The 26,382-nt window shown below is 42.0% G+C and overlaps 21 non-coding genes across 21 annotated transcripts; all 21 read right to left on the bottom strand.

Moving 5' to 3' along the window:
- Positions 1 to 2,515: 2,515 nt before the first annotated feature.
- On the bottom strand, positions 2,516 to 2,588 carry trnar-ccu (transfer RNA arginine (anticodon CCU)). Its single transcript has one exon. It is a non-coding gene; the product is annotated as a tRNA-Arg (tRNA).
- Positions 2,589 to 3,566: 978 nt separating this feature from the next.
- Positions 3,567 to 3,639, bottom strand: trnar-ccu (transfer RNA arginine (anticodon CCU)). The gene has a single exon. It is a non-coding gene; the product is annotated as a tRNA-Arg (tRNA).
- A 977-nt stretch (positions 3,640 to 4,616) lies between these two features.
- Positions 4,617 to 4,689, bottom strand: trnar-ccu (transfer RNA arginine (anticodon CCU)). Its single transcript has one exon. It is a non-coding gene; the product is annotated as a tRNA-Arg (tRNA).
- A 977-nt stretch (positions 4,690 to 5,666) lies between these two features.
- On the bottom strand, positions 5,667 to 5,739 carry trnar-ccu (transfer RNA arginine (anticodon CCU)). Its single transcript has one exon. It is a non-coding gene; the product is annotated as a tRNA-Arg (tRNA).
- A 980-nt stretch (positions 5,740 to 6,719) lies between these two features.
- trnar-ccu (transfer RNA arginine (anticodon CCU)) lies at positions 6,720 to 6,792 on the bottom strand. The gene has a single exon. It is a non-coding gene; the product is annotated as a tRNA-Arg (tRNA).
- Positions 6,793 to 7,773: 981 nt separating this feature from the next.
- On the bottom strand, positions 7,774 to 7,846 carry trnar-ccu (transfer RNA arginine (anticodon CCU)). The gene has a single exon. It is a non-coding gene; the product is annotated as a tRNA-Arg (tRNA).
- A 978-nt stretch (positions 7,847 to 8,824) lies between these two features.
- trnar-ccu (transfer RNA arginine (anticodon CCU)) lies at positions 8,825 to 8,897 on the bottom strand. The gene has a single exon. It is a non-coding gene; the product is annotated as a tRNA-Arg (tRNA).
- A 977-nt stretch (positions 8,898 to 9,874) lies between these two features.
- trnar-ccu (transfer RNA arginine (anticodon CCU)) lies at positions 9,875 to 9,947 on the bottom strand. Its single transcript has one exon. It is a non-coding gene; the product is annotated as a tRNA-Arg (tRNA).
- A 981-nt stretch (positions 9,948 to 10,928) lies between these two features.
- Positions 10,929 to 11,001, bottom strand: trnar-ccu (transfer RNA arginine (anticodon CCU)). Its single transcript has one exon. It is a non-coding gene; the product is annotated as a tRNA-Arg (tRNA).
- A 978-nt stretch (positions 11,002 to 11,979) lies between these two features.
- On the bottom strand, positions 11,980 to 12,052 carry trnar-ccu (transfer RNA arginine (anticodon CCU)). The gene has a single exon. It is a non-coding gene; the product is annotated as a tRNA-Arg (tRNA).
- A 981-nt stretch (positions 12,053 to 13,033) lies between these two features.
- trnar-ccu (transfer RNA arginine (anticodon CCU)) lies at positions 13,034 to 13,106 on the bottom strand. The gene has a single exon. It is a non-coding gene; the product is annotated as a tRNA-Arg (tRNA).
- Positions 13,107 to 14,084: 978 nt separating this feature from the next.
- On the bottom strand, positions 14,085 to 14,157 carry trnar-ccu (transfer RNA arginine (anticodon CCU)). The gene has a single exon. It is a non-coding gene; the product is annotated as a tRNA-Arg (tRNA).
- A 981-nt stretch (positions 14,158 to 15,138) lies between these two features.
- Positions 15,139 to 15,211, bottom strand: trnar-ccu (transfer RNA arginine (anticodon CCU)). Its single transcript has one exon. It is a non-coding gene; the product is annotated as a tRNA-Arg (tRNA).
- A 1,953-nt stretch (positions 15,212 to 17,164) lies between these two features.
- trnam-cau (transfer RNA methionine (anticodon CAU)) lies at positions 17,165 to 17,236 on the bottom strand. Its single transcript has one exon. It is a non-coding gene; the product is annotated as a tRNA-Met (tRNA).
- A 7-nt stretch (positions 17,237 to 17,243) lies between these two features.
- Positions 17,244 to 17,316, bottom strand: trnar-ccu (transfer RNA arginine (anticodon CCU)). The gene has a single exon. It is a non-coding gene; the product is annotated as a tRNA-Arg (tRNA).
- Positions 17,317 to 18,294: 978 nt separating this feature from the next.
- Positions 18,295 to 18,367, bottom strand: trnar-ccu (transfer RNA arginine (anticodon CCU)). Its single transcript has one exon. It is a non-coding gene; the product is annotated as a tRNA-Arg (tRNA).
- A 978-nt stretch (positions 18,368 to 19,345) lies between these two features.
- On the bottom strand, positions 19,346 to 19,418 carry trnar-ccu (transfer RNA arginine (anticodon CCU)). Its single transcript has one exon. It is a non-coding gene; the product is annotated as a tRNA-Arg (tRNA).
- A 981-nt stretch (positions 19,419 to 20,399) lies between these two features.
- trnar-ccu (transfer RNA arginine (anticodon CCU)) lies at positions 20,400 to 20,472 on the bottom strand. The gene has a single exon. It is a non-coding gene; the product is annotated as a tRNA-Arg (tRNA).
- Positions 20,473 to 22,504: 2,032 nt separating this feature from the next.
- On the bottom strand, positions 22,505 to 22,577 carry trnar-ccu (transfer RNA arginine (anticodon CCU)). The gene has a single exon. It is a non-coding gene; the product is annotated as a tRNA-Arg (tRNA).
- A 978-nt stretch (positions 22,578 to 23,555) lies between these two features.
- Positions 23,556 to 23,628, bottom strand: trnar-ccu (transfer RNA arginine (anticodon CCU)). The gene has a single exon. It is a non-coding gene; the product is annotated as a tRNA-Arg (tRNA).
- Positions 23,629 to 25,660: 2,032 nt separating this feature from the next.
- trnar-ccu (transfer RNA arginine (anticodon CCU)) lies at positions 25,661 to 25,733 on the bottom strand. The gene has a single exon. It is a non-coding gene; the product is annotated as a tRNA-Arg (tRNA).
- Positions 25,734 to 26,382: the final 649 nt, after the last annotated feature.

Here is a 26,382-nt window from a genome sequence, read left to right as displayed (position 1 = left end):
CAAACATGCTTTTAAGTTTTGAAATTTCCAGGTCTACTTCTAAACATCTTGTCGAGCACCATTTTCATTCACTTTCTTGAAAGGGACTTACATTTTTTACAACACAAGCTTGAATTTGTAGGTTATTTTGAGTGTCTATTGGGATTTGCTAGAGTGAAGCATGAAGTGCCTTGAAGAGTTTCATTAAATTAAAACATTGAAAGAAAAGCTATAGAGTGAATTCACCCTGTCTTTAGAGGCTTTCTATCAATTTTTGACTCACACCCCTCTGACATTGAAAGGTGTGCTATTTTTGGACTAAAGGAATGCTTTTTTAGGACTAAAGCTGACTTAGCAGAGGATGGTTTCGATCCATCGACCTCTGGGTTATGGGCCCAGCACGCTTCCGCTGCGCCACTCTGCTTTCCCAGCACCCCAGATGGGACTCGAACCCACAATCCCTGGCTTAGGAGGCCAGTGCCTTATACATTAGGCCACTGGGGCTCTTGCTAAAGCTTGCGGATGTCCAGTACCCACGATGAACGCAACCTATACTTCTGGAATATATCAGAGGGCTCTGTTCTCAGTACAGTCTGTTCTAGTCAGACACCTGAGAGACAGAAAAATGAAAAGTCAGTACAATGCTTCAACTCAATTTTGTTTCTGTACTGCTTTGTGCAAACACGACCATAGCTGAAGGGAATTAGCAGATCTTTTGTCATTTCAATCATTATGAATTTCAGTTTCCCTTTCACCCACTGAGCAGGGGACTTAGCAGATCTTTTGTATTTTCAATCTTTCTGGATTTCAGTTTCCCTTTCACCCAATCTTTGACATCCAGTGACATTTGAAAAATCCACACGTTGTTCCGCGTCACCTCTTTTGGCCAAATATGTAGAAGTCTGGAGGTCCTGGAGAAGATTCAGCAAGAGATCTTTGATAAGATAGGCCAATGTAACACATCTCTCGACATTACCCCTTGTCATCACGCCATCTGTTGTCAGCAAATCAACATCATGGCTCAAGGGAATTGGCAGATCTTTTGTACAAGCATATGAACATATCAGCTTGGCAAACATGCTTTTAAGTTTTGAAATTTCCAGGTCTACTTCTAAACATCTTGTCGAGCACCATTTTCATTCACTTTCTTGAAAGGGACTTAAATTTTTTACAACACAAGCTTGAATTTGTAGGTTATTTTGAGTGTCTATTGGGATTTGCTAGAGTGAAGCATGAAGTGCCTTGAAGAGTTTCATTAAATTAAAACATTGAAAGAAATGCTATAGAGTGAATTCACCCTGTCTTTAGAGGCTTTCTATCAATTTTTGACTCACACCCCTCTGACATTGAAAGGTGTGCTATTTTTGGACTAAAGGAATGCTTTTTTAGGACTAAAGCTGACTTAGCAGAGGATGGTTTCGATCCATCGACCTCTGGGTTATGGGCCCAGCACGCTTCCGCTGCGCCACTCTGCTTTCCCAGCACCCCAGATGGGACTCGAACCCACAATCCCTGGCTTAGGAGGCCAGTGCCTTATACATTAGGCCACTGGGGCTCTTGCTAAAGCTTGCGGATGTCCAGTACCCACGATGAACGCAACCTATACTTCTGGAATATATCAGAGGGCTCTGTTCTCAGTACAGTCTGTTCTAGTCAGACACCTGAGAGACAGAAAAATGAAAAGTCAGTACAATGCTTCAACTCAATTTTGTTTCTGTACTGCTTTGTGCAAACACGACCATAGCTGAAGGGAATTAGCAGATCTTTTGTCATTTCAATCATTATGAATTTCAGTTTCCCTTTCACCCACTGAGCAGGGGACTTAGCAGATCTTTTGTATTTTCAATCTTTCTGGATTTCAGTTTCCCTTTCACCCAATCTTTGATATCCAGTGACATTTGAAAAATCCACACGTTGTTCCGCGTCCATTCTTTTGGCCAAATATGTAGGAGAAGTCTGGAGGTCCTGGAGAAGATTTAGCAAGAGATCTTTGATAAGATAGGCCAGTGTAACACATCTCTCGACATTACCCCTTGTCATCACGCCATCTGTTGTCAGCAAATCAACCTCATGGCTCAAGGGAATTGGCAGATCTTTTGTACAAGCATATGAACATATCAGCTTGGCAAACATGCTTTTAAGTTTTGAAATTTCCAGGTCTACTTCTAAACATCTTGTCGAGCACCATTTTCATTCACTTTCTTGAAAGGGACTTACATTTTTTACAACACAAGCTTGAATTTGTAGGTTATTTTGAGTGTCTATTGGGATTTGCTAGAGTGAAGCATGAAGTGCCTTGAAGAGTTTCATTAAATTAAAACATTGAAAGAAATGCTATAGAGTGAATTCACCCTGTCTTTAGAGGCTTTCTATCAATTTTTGACTCACACCCCTCTGACATTGAAAGGTGTGCTATTTTTGGACTAAAGGAATGCTTTTTCAGGACTAAAGCTGACTTAGCAGAGGATGGTTTCGATCCATCGACCTCTGGGTTATGGGCCCAGCACGCTTCCGCTGCGCCACTCTGCTTTCCCAGCACCCCAGATGGGACTCGAACCCACAATCCCTGGCTTAGGAGGCCAGTGCCTTATCCATTAGGCCACTGGGGCTCTTGCTAAAGCTTGCGGATGTCCAGTACCCACGATGAACGCAACCTATACTTCTGGAATATATCAGAGGGCTCTGTTCTCAGTACAGTCTGTTCTAGTCAGACACCTGAGAGACAGAAAAATGAAAAGTCAGTACAATGCTTCAACTCAATTTTGTTTCTGTACTGCTTTGTGCAAACACGACCATAGCTGAAGGGAATTAGCAGATCTTTTGTCATTTCAATCATTATGAATTTCAGTTTCCCTTTCACCCACTGAGCAGGGGATTTAGCAGATCTTTTGTATTTTCAATCTTTCTGGATTTCAGTTTCCCTTTCACCCAATCTTTGACATCCAGTGACATTTGAAAAATCCACACGTTGTTCCGCGTCACCTCTTTTGGCCAAATATGTAGAAGTCTGGAGGTCCTGGAGAAGATTCAGCAAGAGATCTTTGATAAGATAGGCCAATGTAACACATCTCTCGACATTACCCCTTGTCATCACGCCATCTGTTGTCAGCAAATCAACCTCATGGCTCAAGGGAATTGGCAGATCTTTTGTACAAGCATATGAACATATCAGCTTGGCAAACATGCTTTTAAGTTTTGAAATTTCCAGGTCTACTTCTAAACATCTTGTCGAGCACCATTTTCATTCACTTTCTTGAAAGGGACTTAAATTTTTTACAACACAAGCTTGAATTTGTAGGTTATTTTGAGTGTCTATTGGGATTTGCTAGAGTGAAGCATGAAGTGCCTTGAAGAGTTTCATTAAATTAAAACATTGAAAGAAATGCTATAGAGTGAATTCACCCTGTCTTTAGAGGCTTTCTATCAATTTTTGACTCACACCCCTCTGACATTGAAAGGTGTGCTATTTTTGGACTAAAGGAATGCTTTTTCAGGACTAAAGCTGACTTAGCAGAGGATGGTTTCGATCCATCGACCTCTGGGTTATGGGCCCAGCACGCTTCCGCTGCGCCACTCTGCTTTCCCAGCACCCCAGATGGGACTCGAACCCACAATCCCTGGCTTAGGAGGCCAGTGCCTTATCCATTAGGCCACTGGGGCTCTTGCTAAAGCATGCGGATGTCCAGTACCCACGATGAACGCAACCTATACTTCTGGAATATATCAGAGGGCTCTGTTCTCAGTACAGTCTGTTCTAGTCAGACACCTGAGAGACAGAAAAATGAAAAGTCAGTACAATGCTTCAACTCAATTTTGTTTCTGTACTGCTTTGTGCAAACACGACCATAGCTGAAGGGAATTAGCAGATCTTTTGTCATTTCAATCATTATGAATTTCAGTTTCCCTTTCACCCACTGAGCAGGGGACTTAGCAGATCTTTTGTATTTTCAATCTTTCTGGATTTCAGTTTCCCTTTCACCCAATCTTTGACATCCAGTGACATTTGAAAAATCCACACGTTGTTCCGCGTCACCTCTTTTGGCCAAATATGTAGAAGTCTGGAGGTCCTGGAGAAGATTCAGCAAGAGATCTTTGATAAGATAGGCCAATGTAACACATCTCTCGACATTACCCCTTGTCATCACGCCATCTGTTGTCAGCAAATCAACCTCATGGCTCAAGGGAATTGGCAGATCTTTTGTACAAGCATATGAACATATCAGCTTGGCAAACATGCTTTTAAGTTTTGAAATTTCCAGGTCTACTTCTAAACATCTTGTCGAGCACCATTTTCATTCACTTTCTTGAAAGGGACTTACATTTTTTACAACACAAGCTTGAATTTGTAGGTTATTTTGAGTGTCTATTGGGATTTGCTAGAGTGAAGCATGAAGTGCCTTGAAGAGTTTCATTAAATTAAAACATTGAAAGAAATGCTATAGAGTGAATTCACCCTGTCTTTAGAGGCTTTCTATCAATTTTTGACTCACACCCCTCTGACATTGAAAGGTGTGCTATTTTTGGACTAAAGGAATGCTTTTTAGGACTAAAGCTGACTTAGCAGAGGATGGTTTCGATCCATCGACCTCTGGGTTATGGGCCCAGCACGCTTCCGCTGCGCCACTCTGCTTTCCCAGCACCTCAGATGGGACTCGAACCCACAATCCCTGGCTTAGGAGGCCAGTGCCTTATCCATTAGGCCACTGGGGCTCTTGCTAAAGCTTGCGGATGTCCAGTACCCACGATGAACGCAACCTATACTTCTGGAATATATCAGAGGGCTCTGTTCTCAGTACAGTCTGTTCTAGTCAGACACCTGAGAGACAGAAAAATGAAAAGTCAGTACAATGCTTCAACTCAATTTTGTTTCTGTACTGCTTTGTGCAAACACGACCATAGCTGAAGGGAATTAGCAGATCTTTTGTCATTTCAATCATTATGAATTTCAGTTTCCCTTTCACCCACTGAGCAGGGGACTTAGCAGATCTTTTGTATTTTCAATCTTTCTGGATTTCAGTTTCCCTTTCACCCAATCTTTGACATCCAGTGACATTTGAAAAATCCACACGTTGTTCCGCGTCACCTCTTTTGGCCAAATATGTAGAAGTCTGGAGGTCCTGGAGAAGATTCAGCAAGAGATCTTTGATAAGATAGGCCAATGTAACACATCTCTCGACATTACCCCTTGTCATCACGCCATCTGTTGTCAGCAAATCAACCTCATGGCTCAAGGGAATTGGCAGATCTTTTGTACAAGCATATGAACATATCAGCTTGGCAAACATGCTTTTAAGTTTTGAAATTTCCAGGTCTACTTCTAAACATCTTGTCGAGCACCATTTTCATTCACTTTCTTGAAAGGGACTTAAATTTTTTACAACACAAGCTTGAATTTGTAGGTTATTTTGAGTGTCTATTGGGATTTGCTAGAGTGAAGCATGAAGTGCCTTGAAGAGTTTCATTAAATTAAAACATTGAAAGAAATGCTATAGAGTGAATTCACCCTGTCTTTAGAGGCTTTCTATCAATTTTTGACTCACACCCCTCTGACATTGAAAGGTGTGCTATTTTTGGACTAAAGGAATGCTTTTTAGGACTAAAGCTGACTTAGCAGAGGATGGTTTCGATCCATCGACCTCTGGGTTATGGGCCCAGCACGCTTCCGCTGCGCCACTCTGCTTTCCCAGCACCTCAGATGGGACTCGAACCCACAATCCCTGGCTTAGGAGGCCAGTGCCTTATCCATTAGGCCACTGGGGCTCTTGCTAAAGCTTGCGGATGTCCAGTACCCACGATGAACGCAACCTATACTTCTGGAATATATCAGAGGGCTCTGTTCTCAGTACAGTCTGTTCTAGTCAGACACCTGAGAGACAGAAAAATGAAAAGTCAGTACAATGCTTCAACTCAATTTTGTTTCTGTACTGCTTTGTGCAAACACGACCATAGCTGAAGGGAATTAGCAGATCTTTTGTCATTTCAATCATTATGAATTTCAGTTTCCCTTTCACCCACTGAGCAGGGGACTTAGCAGATCTTTTGTATTTTCAATCTTTCTGGATTTCAGTTTCCCTTTCACCCAATCTTTGATATCCAGTGACATTTGAAAAATCCACACGTTGTTCCGCGTCCATTCTTTTGGCCAAATATGTAGGAGAAGTCTGGAGGTCCTGGAGAAGATTTAGCAAGAGATCTTTGATAAGATAGGCCAGTGTAACACATCTCTCGACATTACCCCTTGTCATCACGCCATCTGTTGTCAGCAAATCAACCTCATGGCTCAAGGGAATTGGCAGATCTTTTGTACAAGCATATGAACATATCAGCTTGGCAAACATGCTTTTAAGTTTTGAAATTTCCAGGTCTACTTCTAAACATCTTGTCGAGCACCATTTTCATTCACTTTCTTGAAAGGGACTTAAATTTTTTACAACACAAGCTTGAATTTGTAGGTTATTTTGAGTGTCTATTGGGATTTGCTAGAGTGAAGCATGAAGTGCCTTGAAGAGTTTCATTAAATTAAAACATTGAAAGAAATGCTATAGAGTGAATTCACCCTGTCTTTAGAGGCTTTCTATCAATTTTTGACTCACACCCCTCTGACATTGAAAGGTGTGCTATTTTTGGACTAAAGGAATGCTTTTTAGGACTAAAGCTGACTTAGCAGAGGATGGTTTCGATCCATCGACCTCTGGGTTATGGGCCCAGCACGCTTCCGCTGCGCCACTCTGCTTTCCCAGCACCTCAGATGGGACTCGAACCCACAATCCCTGGCTTAGGAGGCCAGTGCCTTATCCATTAGGCCACTGGGGCTCTTGCTAAAGCTTGCGGATGTCCAGTACCCACGATGAACGCAACCTATACTTCTGGAATATATCAGAGGGCTCTGTTCTCAGTACAGTCTGTTCTAGTCAGACACCTGAGAGACAGAAAAATGAAAAGTCAGTACAATGCTTCAACTCAATTTTGTTTCTGTACTGCTTTGTGCAAACACGACCATAGCTGAAGGGAATTAGCAGATCTTTTGTCATTTCAATCATTATGAATTTCAGTTTCCCTTTCACCCACTGAGCAGGGGACTTAGCAGATCTTTTGTATTTTCAATCTTTCTGGATTTCAGTTTCCCTTTCACCCAATCTTTGATATCCAGTGACATTTGAAAAATCCACACGTTGTTCCGCGTCCATTCTTTTGGCCAAATATGTAGGAGAAGTCTGGAGGTCCTGGAGAAGATTTAGCAAGAGATCTTTGATAAGATAGGCCAGTGTAACACATCTCTCGACATTACCCCTTGTCATCACGCCATCTGTTGTCAGCAAATCAACCTCATGGCTCAAGGGAATTGGCAGATCTTTTGTACAAGCATATGAACATATCAGCTTGGCAAACATGCTTTTAAGTTTTGAAATTTCCAGGTCTACTTCTAAACATCTTGTCGAGCACCATTTTCATTCACTTTCTTGAAAGGGACTTACATTTTTTACAACACAAGCTTGAATTTGTAGGTTATTTTGAGTGTCTATTGGGATTTGCTAGAGTGAAGCATGAAGTGCCTTGAAGAGTTTCATTAAATTAAAACATTGAAAGAAATGCTATAGAGTGAATTCACCCTGTCTTTAGAGGCTTTCTATCAATTTTTGACTCACACCCCTCTGACATTGAAAGGTGTGCTATTTTTGGACTAAAGGAATGCTTTTTCAGGACTAAAGCTGACTTAGCAGAGGATGGTTTCGATCCATCGACCTCTGGGTTATGGGCCCAGCACGCTTCCGCTGCGCCACTCTGCTTTCCCAGCACCCCAGATGGGACTCGAACCCACAATCCCTGGCTTAGGAGGCCAGTGCCTTATCCATTAGGCCACTGGGGCTCTTGCTAAAGCTTGCGGATGTCCAGTACCCACGATGAACGCAACCTATACTTCTGGAATATATCAGAGGGCTCTGTTCTCAGTACAGTCTGTTCTAGTCAGACACCTGAGAGACAGAAAAATGAAAAGTCAGTACAATGCTTCAACTCAATTTTGTTTCTGTACTGCTTTGTGCAAACACGACCATAGCTGAAGGGAATTAGCAGATCTTTTGTCATTTCAATCATTATGAATTTCAGTTTCCCTTTCACCCACTGAGCAGGGGACTTAGCAGATCTTTTGTATTTTCAATCTTTCTGGATTTCAGTTTCCCTTTCACCCAATCTTTGACATCCAGTGACATTTGAAAAATCCACACGTTGTTCCGCGTCACCTCTTTTGGCCAAATATGTAGAAGTCTGGAGGTCCTGGAGAAGATTCAGCAAGAGATCTTTGATAAGATAGGCCAATGTAACACATCTCTCGACATTACCCCTTGTCATCACGCCATCTGTTGTCAGCAAATCAACCTCATGGCTCAAGGGAATTGGCAGATCTTTTGTACAAGCATATGAACATATCAGCTTGGCAAACATGCTTTTAAGTTTTGAAATTTCCAGGTCTACTTCTAAACATCTTGTCGAGCACCATTTTCATTCACTTTCTTGAAAGGGACTTAAATTTTTTACAACACAAGCTTGAATTTGTAGGTTATTTTGAGTGTCTATTGGGATTTGCTAGAGTGAAGCATGAAGTGCCTTGAAGAGTTTCATTAAATTAAAACATTGAAAGAAATGCTATAGAGTGAATTCACCCTGTCTTTAGAGGCTTTCTATCAATTTTTGACTCACACCCCTCTGACATTGAAAGGTGTGCTATTTTTGGACTAAAGGAATGCTTTTTCAGGACTAAAGCTGACTTAGCAGAGGATGGTTTCGATCCATCGACCTCTGGGTTATGGGCCCAGCACGCTTCCGCTGCGCCACTCTGCTTTCCCAGCACCCCAGATGGGACTCGAACCCACAATCCCTGGCTTAGGAGGCCAGTGCCTTATCCATTAGGCCACTGGGGCTCTTGCTAAAGCATGCGGATGTCCAGTACCCACGATGAACGCAACCTATACTTCTGGAATATATCAGAGGGCTCTGTTCTCAGTACAGTCTGTTCTAGTCAGACACCTGAGAGACAGAAAAATGAAAAGTCAGTACAATGCTTCAACTCAATTTTGTTTCTGTACTGCTTTGTGCAAACACGACCATAGCTGAAGGGAATTAGCAGATCTTTTGTCATTTCAATCATTATGAATTTCAGTTTCCCTTTCACCCACTGAGCAGGGGACTTAGCAGATCTTTTGTATTTTCAATCTTTCTGGATTTCAGTTTCCCTTTCACCCAATCTTTGACATCCAGTGACATTTGAAAAATCCACACGTTGTTCCGCGTCACCTCTTTTGGCCAAATATGTAGAAGTCTGGAGGTCCTGGAGAAGATTCAGCAAGAGATCTTTGATAAGATAGGCCAATGTAACACATCTCTCGACATTACCCCTTGTCATCACGCCATCTGTTGTCAGCAAATCAACCTCATGGCTCAAGGGAATTGGCAGATCTTTTGTACAAGCATATGAACATATCAGCTTGGCAAACATGCTTTTAAGTTTTGAAATTTCCAGGTCTACTTCTAAACATCTTGTCGAGCACCATTTTCATTCACTTTCTTGAAAGGGACTTACATTTTTTACAACACAAGCTTGAATTTGTAGGTTATTTTGAGTGTCTATTGGGATTTGCTAGAGTGAAGCATGAAGTGCCTTGAAGAGTTTCATTAAATTAAAACATTGAAAGAAATGCTATAGAGTGAATTCACCCTGTCTTTAGAGGCTTTCTATCAATTTTTGACTCACACCCCTCTGACATTGAAAGGTGTGCTATTTTTGGACTAAAGGAATGCTTTTTAGGACTAAAGCTGACTTAGCAGAGGATGGTTTCGATCCATCGACCTCTGGGTTATGGGCCCAGCACGCTTCCGCTGCGCCACTCTGCTTTCCCAGCACCTCAGATGGGACTCGAACCCACAATCCCTGGCTTAGGAGGCCAGTGCCTTATCCATTAGGCCACTGGGGCTCTTGCTAAAGCTTGCGGATGTCCAGTACCCACGATGAACGCAACCTATACTTCTGGAATATATCAGAGGGCTCTGTTCTCAGTACAGTCTGTTCTAGTCAGACACCTGAGAGACAGAAAAATGAAAAGTCAGTACAATGCTTCAACTCAATTTTGTTTCTGTACTGCTTTGTGCAAACACGACCATAGCTGAAGGGAATTAGCAGATCTTTTGTCATTTCAATCATTATGAATTTCAGTTTCCCTTTCACCCACTGAGCAGGGGACTTAGCAGATCTTTTGTATTTTCAATCTTTCTGGATTTCAGTTTCCCTTTCACCCAATCTTTGATATCCAGTGACATTTGAAAAATCCACACGTTGTTCCGCGTCCATTCTTTTGGCCAAATATGTAGGAGAAGTCTGGAGGTCCTGGAGAAGATTCAGCAAGAGATCTTTGATAAGATAGGCCAATGTAACACATCTCTCGACATTACCCCTTGTCATCACGCCATCTGTTGTCAGCAAATCAACCTCATGGCTCAAGGGAATTGGCAGATCTTTTGTACAAGCATATGAACATATCAGCTTGGCAAACATGCTTTTAAGTTTTGAAATTTCCAGGTCTACTTCTAAACATCTTGTCGAGCACCATTTTCATTCACTTTCTTGAAAGGGACTTACATTTTTTACAACACAAGCTTGAATTTGTAGGTTATTTTGAGTGTCTATTGGGATTTGCTAGAGTGAAGCATGAAGTGCCTTGAAGAGTTTCATTAAATTAAAACATTGAAAGAAATGCTATAGAGTGAATTCACCCTGTCTTTAGAGGCTTTCTATCAATTTTTGACTCACACCCCTCTGACATTGAAAGGTGTGCTATTTTTGGACTAAAGGAATGCTTTTTCAGGACTAAAGCTGACTTAGCAGAGGATGGTTTCGATCCATCGACCTCTGGGTTATGGGCCCAGCACGCTTCCGCTGCGCCACTCTGCTTTCCCAGCACCCCAGATGGGACTCGAACCCACAATCCCTGGCTTAGGAGGCCAGTGCCTTATCCATTAGGCCACTGGGGCTCTTGCTAAAGCTTGCGGATGTCCAGTACTCACGATGAACGCAACCTATACTTCTGGAATATATCAGAGGGCTCTGTTCTCAGTACAGTCTGTTCTAGTCAGACACCTGAGAGACAGAAAAATGAAAAGTCAGTACAATGCTTCAACTCAATTTTGTTTCTGTACTGCTTTGTGCAAACACGACCATAGCTGAAGGGAATTAGCAGATCTTTTGTCATTTCAATCATTATGAATTTCAGTTTCCCTTTCACCCACTGAGCAGGGGACTTAGCAGATCTTTTGTATTTTCAATCTTTCTGGATTTCAGTTTCCCTTTCACCCAATCTTTGACATCCAGTGACATTTGAAAAATCCACACGTTGTTCCGCGTCACCTCTTTTGGCCAAATATGTAGAAGTCTGGAGGTCCTGGAGAAGATTCAGCAAGAGATCTTTGATAAGATAGGCCAATGTAACACATCTCTCGACATTACCCCTTGTCATCACGCCATCTGTTGTCAGCAAATCAACCTCATGGCTCAAGGGAATTGGCAGATCTTTTGTACAAGCATATGAACATATCAGCTTGGCAAACATGCTTTTAAGTTTTGAAATTTCCAGGTCTACTTCTAAACATCTTGTCGAGCACCATTTTCATTCACTTTCTTGAAAGGGACTTACATTTTTTACAACACAAGCTTGAATTTGTAGGTTATTTTGAGTGTCTATTGGGATTTGCTAGAGTGAAGCATGAAGTGCCTTGAAGAGTTTCATTAAATTAAAACATTGAAAGAAATGCTATAGAGTGAATTCACCCTGTCTTTAGAGGCTTTCTATCAATTTTTGACTCACACCCCTCTGACATTGAAAGGTGTGCTATTTTTGGACTAAAGGAATGCTTTTTTAGGACTAAAGCTGACTTAGCAGAGGATGGTTTCGATCCATCGACCTCTGGGTTATGGGCCCAGCACGCTTCCGCTGCGCCACTCTGCTTTCCCAGCACCTCAGATGGGACTCGAACCCACAATCCCTGGCTTAGGAGGCCAGTGCCTTATCCATTAGGCCACTGGGGCTCTTGCTAAAGCTTGCGGATGTCCAGTACCCACGATGAACGCAACCTATACTTCTGGAATATATCAGAGGGCTCTGTTCTCAGTACAGTCTGTTCTAGTCAGACACCTGAGAGACAGAAAAATGAAAAGTCAGTACAATGCTTCAACTCAATTTTGTTTCTGTACTGCTTTGTGCAAACACGACCATAGCTGAAGGGAATTAGCAGATCTTTTGTCATTTCAATCATTATGAATTTCAGTTTCCCTTTCACCCACTGAGCAGGGGACTTAGCAGATCTTTTGTATTTTCAATCTTTCTGGATTTCAGTTTCCCTTTCACCCAATCTTTGATATCCAGTGACATTTGAAAAATCCACACGTTGTTCCGCGTCCATTCTTTTGGCCAAATATGTAGGAGAAGTCTGGAGGTCCTGGAGAAGATTCAGCAAGAGATCTTTGATAAGATAGGCCAATGTAACACATCTCTCGACATTACCCCTTGTCATCACGCCATCTGTTGTCAGCAAATCAACCTCATGGCTCAAGGGAATTGGCAGATCTTTTGTACAAGCATATGAACATATCAGCTTGGCAAACATGCTTTTAAGTTTTGAAATTTCCAGGTCTACTTCTAAACATCTTGTCGAGCACCATTTTCATTCACTTTCTTGAAAGGGACTTACATTTTTTACAACACAAGCTTGAATTTGTAGGTTATTTTGAGTGTCTATTGGGATTTGCTAGAGTGAAGCATGAAGTGCCTTGAAGAGTTTCATTAAATTAAAACATTGAAAGAAATGCTATAGAGTGAATTCACCCTGTCTTTAGAGGCTTTCTATCAATTTTTGACTCACACCCCTCTGACATTGAAAGGTGTGCTATTTTTGGACTAAAGGAATGCTTTTTCAGGACTAAAGCTGACTTAGCAGAGGATGGTTTCGATCCATCGACCTCTGGGTTATGGGCCCAGCACGCTTCCGCTGCGCCACTCTGCTTTCCCAGCACCCCAGATGGGACTCGAACCCACAATCCCTGGCTTAGGAGGCCAGTGCCTTATCCATTAGGCCACTGGGGCTCTTGCTAAAGCTTGCGGATGTCCAGTACCCACGATGAACGCAACCTATACTTCTGGAATATATCAGAGGGCTCTGTTCTCAGTACAGTCTGTTCTAGTCAGACACCTGAGAGACAGAAAAATGAAAAGTCAGTACAATGCTTCAACTCAATTTTGTTTCTGTACTGCTTTGTGCAAACACGACCATAGCTGAAGGGAATTAGCAGATCTTTTGTCATTTCAATCATTATGAATTTCAGTTTCCCTTTCACCCACTGAGCAGGGGACTTAGCAGATCTTTTGTATTTTCAATCTTTCTGGATTTCAGTTTCCCTTTCACCCAATCTTTGACATCCAGTGACATTTGAAAAATCCACACGTTGTTCCGCGTCACCTCTTTTGGCCAAATATGTAGAAGTCTGGAGGTCCTGGAGAAGATTCAGCAAGAGATCTTTGATAAGATAGGCCAATGTAACACATCTCTCGACATTACCCCTTGTCATCACGCCATCTGTTGTCAGCAAATCAACCTCATGGCTCAAGGGAATTGGCAGATCTTTTGTACAAGCATATGAACATATCAGCTTGGCAAACATGCTTTTAAGTTTTGAAATTTCCAGGTCTACTTCTAAACATCTTGTCGAGCACCATTTTCATTCACTTTCTTGAAAGGGACTTACATTTTTTACAACACAAGCTTGAATTTGTAGGTTATTTTGAGTGTCTATTGGGATTTGCTAGAGTGAAGCATGAAGTGCCTTGAAGAGTTTCATTAAATTAAAACATTGAAAGAAATGCTATAGAGTGAATTCACCCTGTCTTTAGAGGCTTTCTATCAATTTTTGACTCACACCCCTCTGACATTGAAAGGTGTGCTATTTTTGGACTAAAGGAATGCTTTTTTAGGACTAAAGCTGACTTAGCAGAGGATGGTTTTGATCCATCGACCTCTGGGTTATGGGCCCAGCACGCTTCCGCTGCGCCACTCTGCTTTCCCAGCACCTCAGATGGGACTCGAACCCACAATCCCTGGCTTAGGAGGCCAGTGCCTTATCCATTAGGCCACTGGGGCTCTTGCTAAAGCTTGCGGATGTCCAGTACCCACGATGAACGCAACCTATACTTCTGGAATATATCAGAGGGCTCTGTTCTCAGTACAGTCTGTTCTAGTCAGACACCTGAGAGACAGAAAAATGAAAAGTCAGTACAATGCTTCAACTCAATTTTGTTTCTGTACTGCTTTGTGCAAACACGACCATAGCTGAAGGGAATTAGCAGATCTTTTGTCATTTCAATCATTATGAATTTCAGTTTCCCTTTCACCCACTGAGCAGGGGACTTAGCAGATCTTTTGTATTTTCAATCTTTCTGGATTTCAGTTTCCCTTTCACCCAATCTTTGATATCCAGTGACATTTGAAAAATCCACACGTTGTTCCGCGTCCATTCTTTTGGCCAAATATGTAGGAGAAGTCTGGAGGTCCTGGAGAAGATTCAGCAAGAGATCTTTGATAAGATAGGCCAATGTAACACATCTCTCGACATTACCCCTTGTCATCACGCCATCTGTTGTCAGCAAATCAACCTCATGGCTCAAGGGAATTGGCAGATCTTTTGTACAAGCATATGAACATATCAGCTTGGCAAACATGCTTTTAAGTTTTGAAATTTCCAGGTCTACTTCTAAACATCTTGTCGAGCACCATTTTCATTCACTTTCTTGAAAGGGACTTAAATTTTTTACGACACAAGCTTGAATTTGTAGGTTATTTTGAGTGTCTATTGGGATTTGCTAGAGTGAAGCATGAAGTGCCTTGAAGAGTTTCATTAAATTAAAACATTGAAAGAAATGCTATAGAGTGAATTCACCCTGTCTTTAGAGGCTTTCTATCAATTTTTGACTCACACCCCTCTGACATTGAAAGGTGTGCTATTTTTGGACTAAAGGAATGCTTTTTTAGGACTAAAGCTGACTTAGCAGAGGATGGTTTCGATCCATCGACCTCTGGGTTATGGGCCCAGCACGCTTCCGCTGCGCCACTCTGCTTTCCCAGCACCCCAGATGGGACTCGAACCCACAATCCCTGGCTTAGGAGGCCAGTGCCTTATCCATTAGGCCACTGGGGCTCTTGCTAAAGCTTGCGGATGTCCAGTACCCACGATGAACGCAACCTATACTTCTGGAATATATCAGAGGGCTCTGTTCTCAGTACAGTCTGTTCTAGTCAGACACCTGAGAGACAGAAAAATGAAAAGTCAGTACAATGCTTCAACTCAATTTTGTTTCTGTACTGCTTTGTGCAAACACGACCATAGCTGAAGGGAATTAGCAGATCTTTTGTCATTTCAATCATTATGAATTTCAGTTTCCCTTTCACCCACTGAGCAGGGGACTTAGCAGATCTTTTGTATTTTCAATCTTTCTGGATTTCAGTTTCCCTTTCACCCAATCTTTGATATCCAGTGACATTTGAAAAATCCACACGTTGTTCCGCGTCCATTCTTTTGGCCAAATATGTAGGAGAAGTCTGGAGGTCCTGGAGAAGATTTAGCAAGAGATCTTTGATAAGATAGGCCAGTGTAACACATCTCTCGACATTACCCCTTGTCATCACGCCATCTGTTGTCAGCAAATCAACCTCATGGCTCAAGGGAATTGGCAGATCTTTTGTACAAGCATATGAACATATCAGCTTGGCAAACATGCTTTTAAGTTTTGAAATTTCCAGGTCTACTTCTAAACATCTTGTCGAGCACCATTTTCATTCACTTTCTTGAAAGGGACTTACATTTTTTACAACACAAGCTTGAATTTGTAGGTTATTTTGAGTGTCTATTGGGATTTGCTAGAGTGAAGCATGAAGTGCCTTGAAGAGTTTCATTAAATTAAAACATTGAAAGAAATGCTATAGAGTGAATTCACCCTGTCTTTAGAGGCTTTCTATCAATTTTTGACTCACACCCCTCTGACATTGAAAGGTGTGCTATTTTTGGACTAAAGGAATGCTTTTTCAGGACTAAAGCTGACTTAGCAGAGGATGGTTTCGATCCATCGACCTCTGGGTTATGGGCCCAGCACGCTTCCGCTGCGCCACTCTGCTTTCCCAGCACACCAGATGGGACTCGAACCCACAATCCCTGGCTTAGGAGGCCAGTGCCTTATCCATTAGGCCACTGGGGCTCTTGCTAAAGCTTGCGGATGTCCAGTACCCACGATGAACGCAACCTATACTTCTGGAATATATCAGAGGGCTCTGTTCTCAGTACAGTCTGTTCTAGTCAGACACCTGAGAGACAGAAAAATGAAAAGTCAGTACAATGCTTCAACTCAATTTTGTTTCTGTACTGCTTTGTGCAAACACGACCATAGCTGAAGGGAATTAGCAGATCTTTTGTCATTTCAATCATTATGAATTTCAGTTTCCCTTTCACCCACTGAGCAGGGGACTTAGCAGATCTTTTGTATTTTCAATCTTTCTGGATTTCAGTTTCCCTTTCACCCAATCTTTGACATCCAGTGACATTTGAAAAATCCACACGTTGTTCCGCGTCACCTCTTTTGGCCAAATATGTAGAAGTCTGGAGGTCCTGGAGAAGATTCAGCAAGAGATCTTTGATAAGATAGGCCAATGTAACACATCTCTCGACATTACCCCTTGTCATCACGCCATCTGTTGTCAGCAAATCAACCTCATGGCTCAAGGGAATTGGCAGATCTTTTGTACAAGCATATGAACATATCAGCTTGGCAAACATGCTTTTAAGTTTTGAAATTTCCAGGTCTACTTCTAAACATCTTGTCGAGCACCATTTTCATTCACTTTCTTGAAAGGGACTTACATTTTTTACAACACAAGCTTGAATTTGTAGGTTATTTTGAGTGTCTATTGGGATTTGCTAGAGTGAAGCATGAAGTGCCTTGAAGAGTTTCATTAAATTAAAACATTGAAAGAAATGCTATAGAGTGAATTCACCCTGTCTTTAGAGGCTTTCTATCAATTTTTGACTCACACCCCTCTGACATTGAAAGGTGTGCTATTTTTGGACTAAAGGAATGCTTTTTCAGGACTAAAGCTGACTTAGCAGAGGATGGTTTCGATCCATCGACCTCTGGGTTATGGGCCCAGCACGCTTCCACTGCGCCACTCTGCTTTCCCAGCACCCCAGATGGGACTCGAACCCACAATCCCTGGCTTAGGAGGCCAGTGCCTTATCCATTAGGCCACTGGGGCTCTTGCTAAAGCTTGCGGATGTCCAGTACCCACGATGAACGCAACCTATACTTCTGGAATATATCAGAGGGCTCTGTTCTCAGTACAGTCTGTTCTAGTCAGACACCTGAGAGACAGAAAAATGAAAAGTCAGTACAATGCTTCAACTCAATTTTGTTTCTGTACTGCTTTGTGCAAACACGACCATAGCTGAAGGGAATTAGCAGATCTTTTGTCATTTCAATCATTATGAATTTCAGTTTCCCTTTCACCCACTGAGCAGGGGACTTAGCAGATCTTTTGTATTTTCAATCTTTCTGGATTTCAGTTTCCCTTTCACCCAATCTTTGACATCCAGTGACATTTGAAAAATCCACACGTTGTTCCGCGTCACCTCTTTTGGCCAAATATGTAGAAGTCTGGAGGTCCTGGAGAAGATTCAGCAAGAGATCTTTGATAAGATAGGCCAATGTAACACATCTCTCGACATTACCCCTTGTCATCACGCCATCTGTTGTCAGCAAATCAACCTCATGGCTCAAGGGAATTGGCAGATCTTTTGTACAAGCATATGAACATATCAGCTTGGCAAACATGCTTTTAAGTTTTGAAATTTCCAGGTCTACTTCTAAACATCTTGTCGAGCACCATTTTCATTCACTTTCTTGAAAGGGACTTACATTTTTTACAACACAAGCTTGAATTTGTAGGTTATTTTGAGTGTCTATTGGGATTTGCTAGAGTGAAGCATGAAGTGCCTTGAAGAGTTTCATTAAATTAAAACATTGAAAGAAATGCTATAGAGTGAATTCACCCTGTCTTTAGAGGCTTTCTATCAATTTTTGACTCACACCCCTCTGACATTGAAAGGTGTGCTATTTTTGGACTAAAGGAATGCTTTTTCAGGACTAAAGCTGACTTAGCAGAGGATGGTTTCGATCCATCGACCTCTGGGTTATGGGCCCAGCACGCTTCCGCTGCGCCACTCTGCTTTCCCAGCACCCCAGATGGGACTCGAACCCACAATCCCTGGCTTAGGAGGCCAGTGCCTTATCCATTAGGCCACTGGGGCTCTTGCTAAAGCTTGCGGATGTCCAGTACCCACGATGAACGCAACCTATACTTCTGGAATATATCAGAGGGCTCTGTTCTCAGTACAGTCTGTTCTAGTCAGACACCTGAGAGACAGAAAAATGAAAAGTCAGTACAATGCTTCAACTCAATTTTGTTTCTGTACTGCTTTGTGCAAACACGACCATAGCTGAAGGGAATTAGCAGATCTTTTGTCATTTCAATCATTATGAATTTCAGTTTCCCTTTCACCCACTGAGCAGGGGACTTAGCAGATCTTTTGTATTTTCAATCTTTCTGGATTTCAGTTTCCCTTTCACCCAATCTTTGACATCCAGTGACATTTGAAAAATCCACACGTTGTTCCGCGTCACCTCTTTTGGCCAAATATGTAGAAGTCTGGAGGTCCTGGAGAAGATTCAGCAAGAGATCTTTGATAAGATAGGCCAATGTAACACATCTCTCGACATTACCCCTTGTCATCACGCCATCTGTTGTCAGCAAATCAACCTCATGGCTCAAGGGAATTGGCAGATCTTTTGTACAAGCATATGAACATATCAGCTTGGCAAACATGCTTTTAAGTTTTGAAATTTCCAGGTCTACTTCTAAACATCTTGTCGAGCACCATTTTCATTCACTTTCTTGAAAGGGACTTACATTTTTTACAACACAAGCTTGAATTTGTAGGTTATTTTGAGTGTCTATTGGGATTTGCTAGAGTGAAGCATGAAGTGCCTTGAAGAGTTTCATTAAATTAAAACATTGAAAGAAATGCTATAGAGTGAATTCACCCTGTCTTTAGAGGCTTTCTATCAATTTTTGACTCACACCCCTCTGACATTGAAAGGTGTGCTATTTTTGGACTAAAGGAATGCTTTTTTAGGACTAAAGCTGACTTAGCAGAGGATGGTTTTGATCCATCGACCTCTGGGTTATGGGCCCAGCACGCTTCCGCTGCGCCACTCTGCTTTCCCAGCACCTCAGATGGGACTCGAACCCACAATCCCTGGCTTAGGAGGCCAGTGCCTTATCCATTAGGCCACTGGGGCTCTTGCTAAAGCTTGCGGATGTCCAGTACCCACGATGAACGCAACCTATACTTCTGGAATATATCAGAGGGCTCTGTTCTCAGTACAGTCTGTTCTAGTCAGACACCTGAGAGACAGAAAAATGAAAAGTCAGTACAATGCTTCAACTCAATTTTGTTTCTGTACTGCTTTGTGCAAACACGACCATAGCTGAAGGGAATTAGCAGATCTTTTGTCATTTCAATCATTATGAATTTCAGTTTCCCTTTCACCCACTGAGCAGGGGACTTAGCAGATCTTTTGTATTTTCAATCTTTCTGGATTTCAGTTTCCCTTTCACCCAATCTTTGATATCCAGTGACATTTGAAAAATCCACACGTTGTTCCGCGTCCATTCTTTTGGCCAAATATGTAGGAGAAGTCTGGAGGTCCTGGAGAAGATTCAGCAAGAGATCTTTGATAAGATAGGCCAATGTAACACATCTCTCGACATTACCCCTTGTCATCACGCCATCTGTTGTCAGCAAATCAACCTCATGGCTCAAGGGAATTGGCAGATCTTTTGTACAAGCATATGAACATATCAGCTTGGCAAAGATGCTTTTAAGTTTTGAAATTTCCAGGTCTACTTCTAAACATCTTGTCGAGCACCATTTTCATTCACTTTCTTGAAAGGGACTTAAATTTTTTACGACACAAGCTTGAATTTGTAGGTTATTTTGAGTGTCTATTGGGATTTGCTAGAGTGAAGCATGAAGTGCCTTGAAGAGTTTCATTAAATTAAAACATTGAAAGAAATGCTATAGAGTGAATTCACCCTGTCTTTAGAGGCTTTCTATCAATTTTTGACTCACACCCCTCTGACATTGAAAGGTGTGCTATTTTTGGACTAAAGGAATGCTTTTTTAGGACTAAAGCTGACTTAACAGAGGATGGTTTCGATCCATCGACCTCTGGGTTATGGGCCCAGCACGCTTCCGCTGCGCCACTCTGCTTTCCCAGCACCCCAGATGGGACTCGAACCCACAATCCCTGGCTTAGGAGGCCAGTGCCTTATCCATTAGGCCACTGGGGCTCTTGCTAAAGCTTGCGGATGTCCAGTACCCACGATGAACGCAACCTATACTTCTGGAATATATCAGAGGGCTCTGTTCTCAGTACAGTCTGTTCTAGTCAGACACCTGAGAGACAGAAAAATGAAAAGTCAGTACAATGCTTCAACTCAATTTTGTTTCTGTACTGCTTTGTGCAAACACGACCATAGCTGAAGGGAATTAGCAGATCTTTTGTCATTTCAATCATTATGAATTTCAGTTTCCCTTTCACCCACTGAGCAGGGGACTTAGCAGATCTTTTGTATTTTCAATCTTTCTGGATTTCAGTTTCCCTTTCACCCAATCTTTGATATCCAGTGACATTTGAAAAATCCACACGTTGTTCCGCGTCCATTCTTTTGGCCAAATATGTAGGAGAAGTCTGGAGGTCCTGGAGAAGATTTAGCAAGAGATCTTTGATAAGATAGGCCAGTGTAACACATCTCTCGACATTACCCCTTGTCATCACGCCATCTGTTGTCAGCAAATCAACCTCATGGCTCAAGGGAATTGGCAGATCTTTTGTACAAGCATATGAACATATCAGCTTGGCAAACATGCTTTTAAGTTTTGAAATTTCCAGGTCTACTTCTAAACATCTTGTCGAGCACCATTTTCATTCACTTTCTTGAAAGGGACTTACATTTTTTACAACACAAGCTTGAATTTGTAGGTTATTTTGAGTGTCTATTGGGATTTGCTAGAGTGAAGCATGAAGTGCCTTGAAGAGTTTCATTAAATTAAAACATTGAAAGAAATGCTATAGAGTGAATTCACCCTGTCTTTAGAGGCTTTCTATCAATTTTTGACTCACACCCCTCTGACATTGAAAGGTGTGCTATTTTTGGACTAAAGGAATGCTTTTTCAGGACTAAAGCTGACTTAGCAGAGGATGGTTTCGATCCATCGACCTCTGGGTTATGGGCCCAGCACGCTTCCGCTGCGCCACTCTGCTTTCCCAGCACACCAGATGGGACTCGAACCCACAATCCCTGGCTTAGGAGGCCAGTGCCTTATCCATTAGGCCACTGGGGCTCTTGCTAAAGCTTGCGGATGTCCAGTACCCACGATGAACGCAACCTATACTTCTGGAATATATCAGAGGGCTCTGTTCTCAGTACAGTCTGTTCTAGTCAGACACCTGAGAGACAGAAAAATGAAAAGTCAGTACAATGCTTCAACTCAATTTTGTTTCTGTACTGCTTTGTGCAAACACGACCATAGCTGAAGGGAATTAGCAGATCTTTTGTCATTTCAATCATTATGAATTTCAGTTTCCCTTTCACCCACTGAGCAGGGGACTTAGCAGATCTTTTGTATTTTCAATCTTTCTGGATTTCAGTTTCCCTTTCACCCAATCTTTGACATCCAGTGACATTTGAAAAATCCACACGTTGTTCCGCGTCACCTCTTTTGGCCAAATATGTAGAAGTCTGGAGGTCCTGGAGAAGATTCAGCAAGAGATCTTTGATAAGATAGGCCAATGTAACACATCTCTCGACATTACCCCTTGTCATCACGCCATCTGTTGTCAGCAAATCAACCTCATGGCTCAAGGGAATTGGCAGATCTTTTGTACAAGCATATGAACATATCAGCTTGGCAAACATGCTTTTAAGTTTTGAAATTTCCAGGTCTACTTCTAAACATCTTGTCGAGCACCATTTTCATTCACTTTCTTGAAAGGGACTTACATTTTTTACAACACAAGCTTGAATTTGTAGGTTATTTTGAGTGTCTATTGGGATTTGCTAGAGTGAAGCATGAAGTGCCTTGAAGAGTTTCATTAAATTAAAACATTGAAAGAAATGCTATAGAGTGAATTCACCCTGTCTTTAGAGGCTTTCTATCAATTTTTGACTCACACCCCTCTGACATTGAAAGGTGTGCTATTTTTGGACTAAAGGAATGCTTTTTCAGGACTAAAGCTGACTTAGCAGAGGATGGTTTCGATCCATCGACCTCTGGGTTATGGGCCCAGCACGCTTCCGCTGCGCCACTCTGCTTTCCCAGCACCCCAGATGGGACTCGAACCCACAATCCCTGGCTTAGGAGGCCAGTGCCTTATCCATTAGGCCACTGGGGCTCTTGCTAAAGCTTGCGGATGTCCAGTACCCACGATGAACGCAACCTATACTTCTGGAATATATCAGAGGGCTCTGTTCTCAGTACAGTCTGTTCTAGTCAGACACCTGAGAGACAGAAAAATGAAAAGTCAGTACAATGCTTCAACTCAATTTTGTTTCTGTACTGCTTTGTGCAAACACGACCATAGCTGAAGGGAATTAGCAGATCTTTTGTCATTTCAATCATTATGAATTTCAGTTTCCCTTTCACCCACTGAGCAGGGGACTTAGCAGATCTTTTGTATTTTCAATCTTTCTGGATTTCAGTTTCCCTTTCACCCAATCTTTGACATCCAGTGACATTTGAAAAATCCACACGTTGTTCCGCGTCACCTCTTTTGGCCAAATATGTAGAAGTCTGGAGGTCCTGGAGAAGATTCAGCAAGAGATCTTTGATAAGATAGGCCAATGTAACACATCTCTCGACATTACCCCTTGTCATCACGCCATCTGTTGTCAGCAAATCAACCTCATGGCTCAAGGGAATTGGCAGATCTTTTGTACAAGCATATGAACATATCAGCTTGGCAAACATGCTTTTAAGTTTTGAAATTTCCAGGTCTACTTCTAAACATCTTGTCGAGCACCATTTTCATTCACTTTCTTGAAAGGGACTTACATTTTTTACAACACAAGCTTGAATTTGTAGGTTATTTTGAGTGTCTATTGGGATTTGCTAGAGTGAAGCATGAAGTGCCTTGAAGAGTTTCATTAAATTAAAACATTGAAAGAAATGCTATAGAGTGAATTCACCCTGTCTTTAGAGGCTTTCTATCAATTTTTGACTCACACCCCTCTGACATTGAAAGGTGTGCTATTTTTGGACTAAAGGAATGCTTTTTTAGGACTAAAGCTGACTTAACAGAGGATGGTTTCGATCCATCGACCTCTGGGTTATGGGCCCAGCACGCTTCCGCTGCGCCACTCTGCTTTCCCAGCACCCCAGATGGGACTCGAACCCACAATCCCTGGCTTAGGAGGCCAGTGCCTTATCCATTAGGCCACTGGGGCTCTTGCTAAAGCTTGCGGATGTCCAGTACCCACGATGAACGCAACCTATACTTCTGGAATATATCAGAGGGCTCTGTTCTCAGTACAGTCTGTTCTAGTCAGACACCTGAGAGACAGAAAAATGAAAAGTCAGTACAATGCTTCAACTCAATTTTGTTTCTGTACTGCTTTGTGCAAACACGACCATAGCTGAAGGGAATTAGCAGATCTTTTGTCATTTCAATCATTATGAATTTCAGTTTCCCTTTCACCCACTGAGCAGGGGACTTAGCAGATCTTTTGTATTTTCAATCTTTCTGGATTTCAGTTTCCCTTTCACCCAATCTTTGATATCCAGTGACATTTGAAAAATCCACACGTTGTTCCGCGTCCATTCTTTTGGCCAAATATGTAGGAGAAGTCTGGAGGTCCTGGAGAAGATTTAGCAAGAGATCTTTGATAAGATAGGCCAGTGTAACACATCTCTCGACATTACCCCTTGTCATCACGCCATCTGTTGTCAGCAAATCAACCTCATGGCTCAAGGGAATTGGCAGATCTTTTGTACAAGCATATGAACATATCAGCTTGGCAAACATGCTTTTAAGTTTTGAAATTTCCAGGTCTACTTCTAAACATCTTGTCGAGCACCATTTTCATTCACTTTCTTGAAAGGGACTTACATTTTTTACAACACAAGCTTGAATTTGTAGGTTATTTTGAGTGTCTATTGGGATTTGCTAGAGTGAAGCATGAAGTGCCTTGAAGAGTTTCATTAAATTAAAACATTGAAAGAAATGCTATAGAGTGAATTCACCCTGTCTTTAGAGGCTTTCTATCAATTTTTGACTCACACCCCTCTGACATTGAAAGGTGTGCTATTTTTGGACTAAAGGAATGCTTTTTCAGGACTAAAGCTGACTTAGCAGAGGATGGTTTCGATCCATCGACCTCTGGGTTATGGGCCCAGCACGCTTCCGCTGCGCCACTCTGCTTTCCCAGCACACCAGATGGGACTCGAACCCACAATCCCTGGCTTAGGAGGCCAGTGCCTTATCCATTAGGCCACTGGGGCTCTTGCTAAAGCTTGCGGATGTCCAGTACCCACGATGAACGCAACCTATACTTCTGGAATATATCAGAGGGCTCTGTTCTCAGTACAGTCTGTTCTAGTCAGACACCTGAGAGACAGAAAAATGAAAAGTCAGTACAATGCTTCAACTCAATTTTGTTTCTGTACTGCTTTGTGCAAACACGACCATAGCTGAAGGGAATTAGCAGATCTTTTGTCATTTCAATCATTATGAATTTCAGTTTCCCTTTCACCCACTGAGCAGGGGACTTAGCAGATCTTTTGTATTTTCAATCTTTCTGGATTTCAGTTTCCCTTTCACCCAATCTTTGACATCCAGTGACATTTGAAAAATCCACACGTTGTTCCGCGTCCATTCTTTTGGCCAAATATGTAGAAGTCTGGAGGTCCTGGAGAAGATTCAGCAAGAGATCTTTGATAAGATAGGCCAATGTAACACATCTCTCGACATTACCCCTTGTCATCACGCCATCTGTTGTCAGCAAATCAACCTCATGGCTCAAGGGAATTGGCAGATCTTTTGTACAAGCATATGAACATATCAGCTTGGCAAACATGCTTTTAAGTTTTGAAATTTCCAGGTCTACTTCTAAACATCTTGTCGAGCACCATTTTCATTCACTTTCTTGAAAGGGACTTACATTTTTTACAACACAAGCTTGAATTTGTAGGTTATTTTGAGTGTCTATTGGGATTTGCTAGAGTGAAGCATGAAGTGCCTTGAAGAGTTTCATTAAATTAAAACATTGAAAGAAATGCTATAGAGTGAATTCACCCTGTCTTTAGAGGCTTTCTATCAATTTTTGACTCACACCCCTCTGACATTGAAAGGTGTGCTATTTTTGGACTAAAGGAATGCTTTTTCAGGACTAAAGCTGACTTAGCAGAGGATGGTTTCGATCCATCGACCTCTGGGTTATGGGCCCAGCACGCTTCCGCTGCGCCACTCTGCTTTCCCAGCACCCCAGATGGGACTCGAACCCACAATCCCTGGCTTAGGAGGCCAGTGCCTTATCCATTAGGCCACTGGGGCTCTTGCTAAAGCTTGCGGATGTCCAGTACCCACGATGAACGCAACCTATACTTCTGGAATATATCAGAGGGCTCTGTTCTCAGTACAGTCTGTTCTAGTCAGACACCTGAGAGACAGAAAAATGAAAAGTCAGTACAATGCTTCAACTCAATTTTGTTTCTGTACTGCTTTGTGCAAACACGACCATAGCTGAAGGGAATTAGCAGATCTTTTGTCATTTCAATCATTATGAATTTCAGTTTCCCTTTCACCCACTGAGCAGGGGACTTAGCAGATCTTTTGTATTTTCAATCTTTCTGGATTTCAGTTTCCCTTTCACCCAATCTTTGACATCCAGTGACATTTGAAAAATCCACACGTTGTTCCGCGTCACCTCTTTTGGCCAAATATGTAGAAGTCTGGAGGTCCTGGAGAAGATTCAGCAAGAGATCTTTGATAAGATAGGCCAATGTAACACATCTCTCGACATTACCCCTTGTCATCACGCCATCTGTTGTCAGCAAATCAACCTCATGGCTCAAGGGAATTGGCAGATCTTTTGTACAAGCATATGAACATATCAGCTTGGCAAACATGCTTTTAAGTTTTGAAATTTCCAGGTCTACTTCTAAACATCTTGTCGAGCACCATTTTCATTCACTTTCTTGAA

This window comes from Brachyhypopomus gauderio, chromosome 10 (genome assembly GCF_052324685.1).
Source record: "Brachyhypopomus gauderio isolate BG-103 chromosome 10, BGAUD_0.2, whole genome shotgun sequence".
Taxonomy (NCBI): domain Eukaryota; kingdom Metazoa; phylum Chordata; class Actinopteri; order Gymnotiformes; family Hypopomidae; genus Brachyhypopomus; species Brachyhypopomus gauderio.
This window is presented reverse-complemented; position numbering and strand designations above follow the sequence as displayed.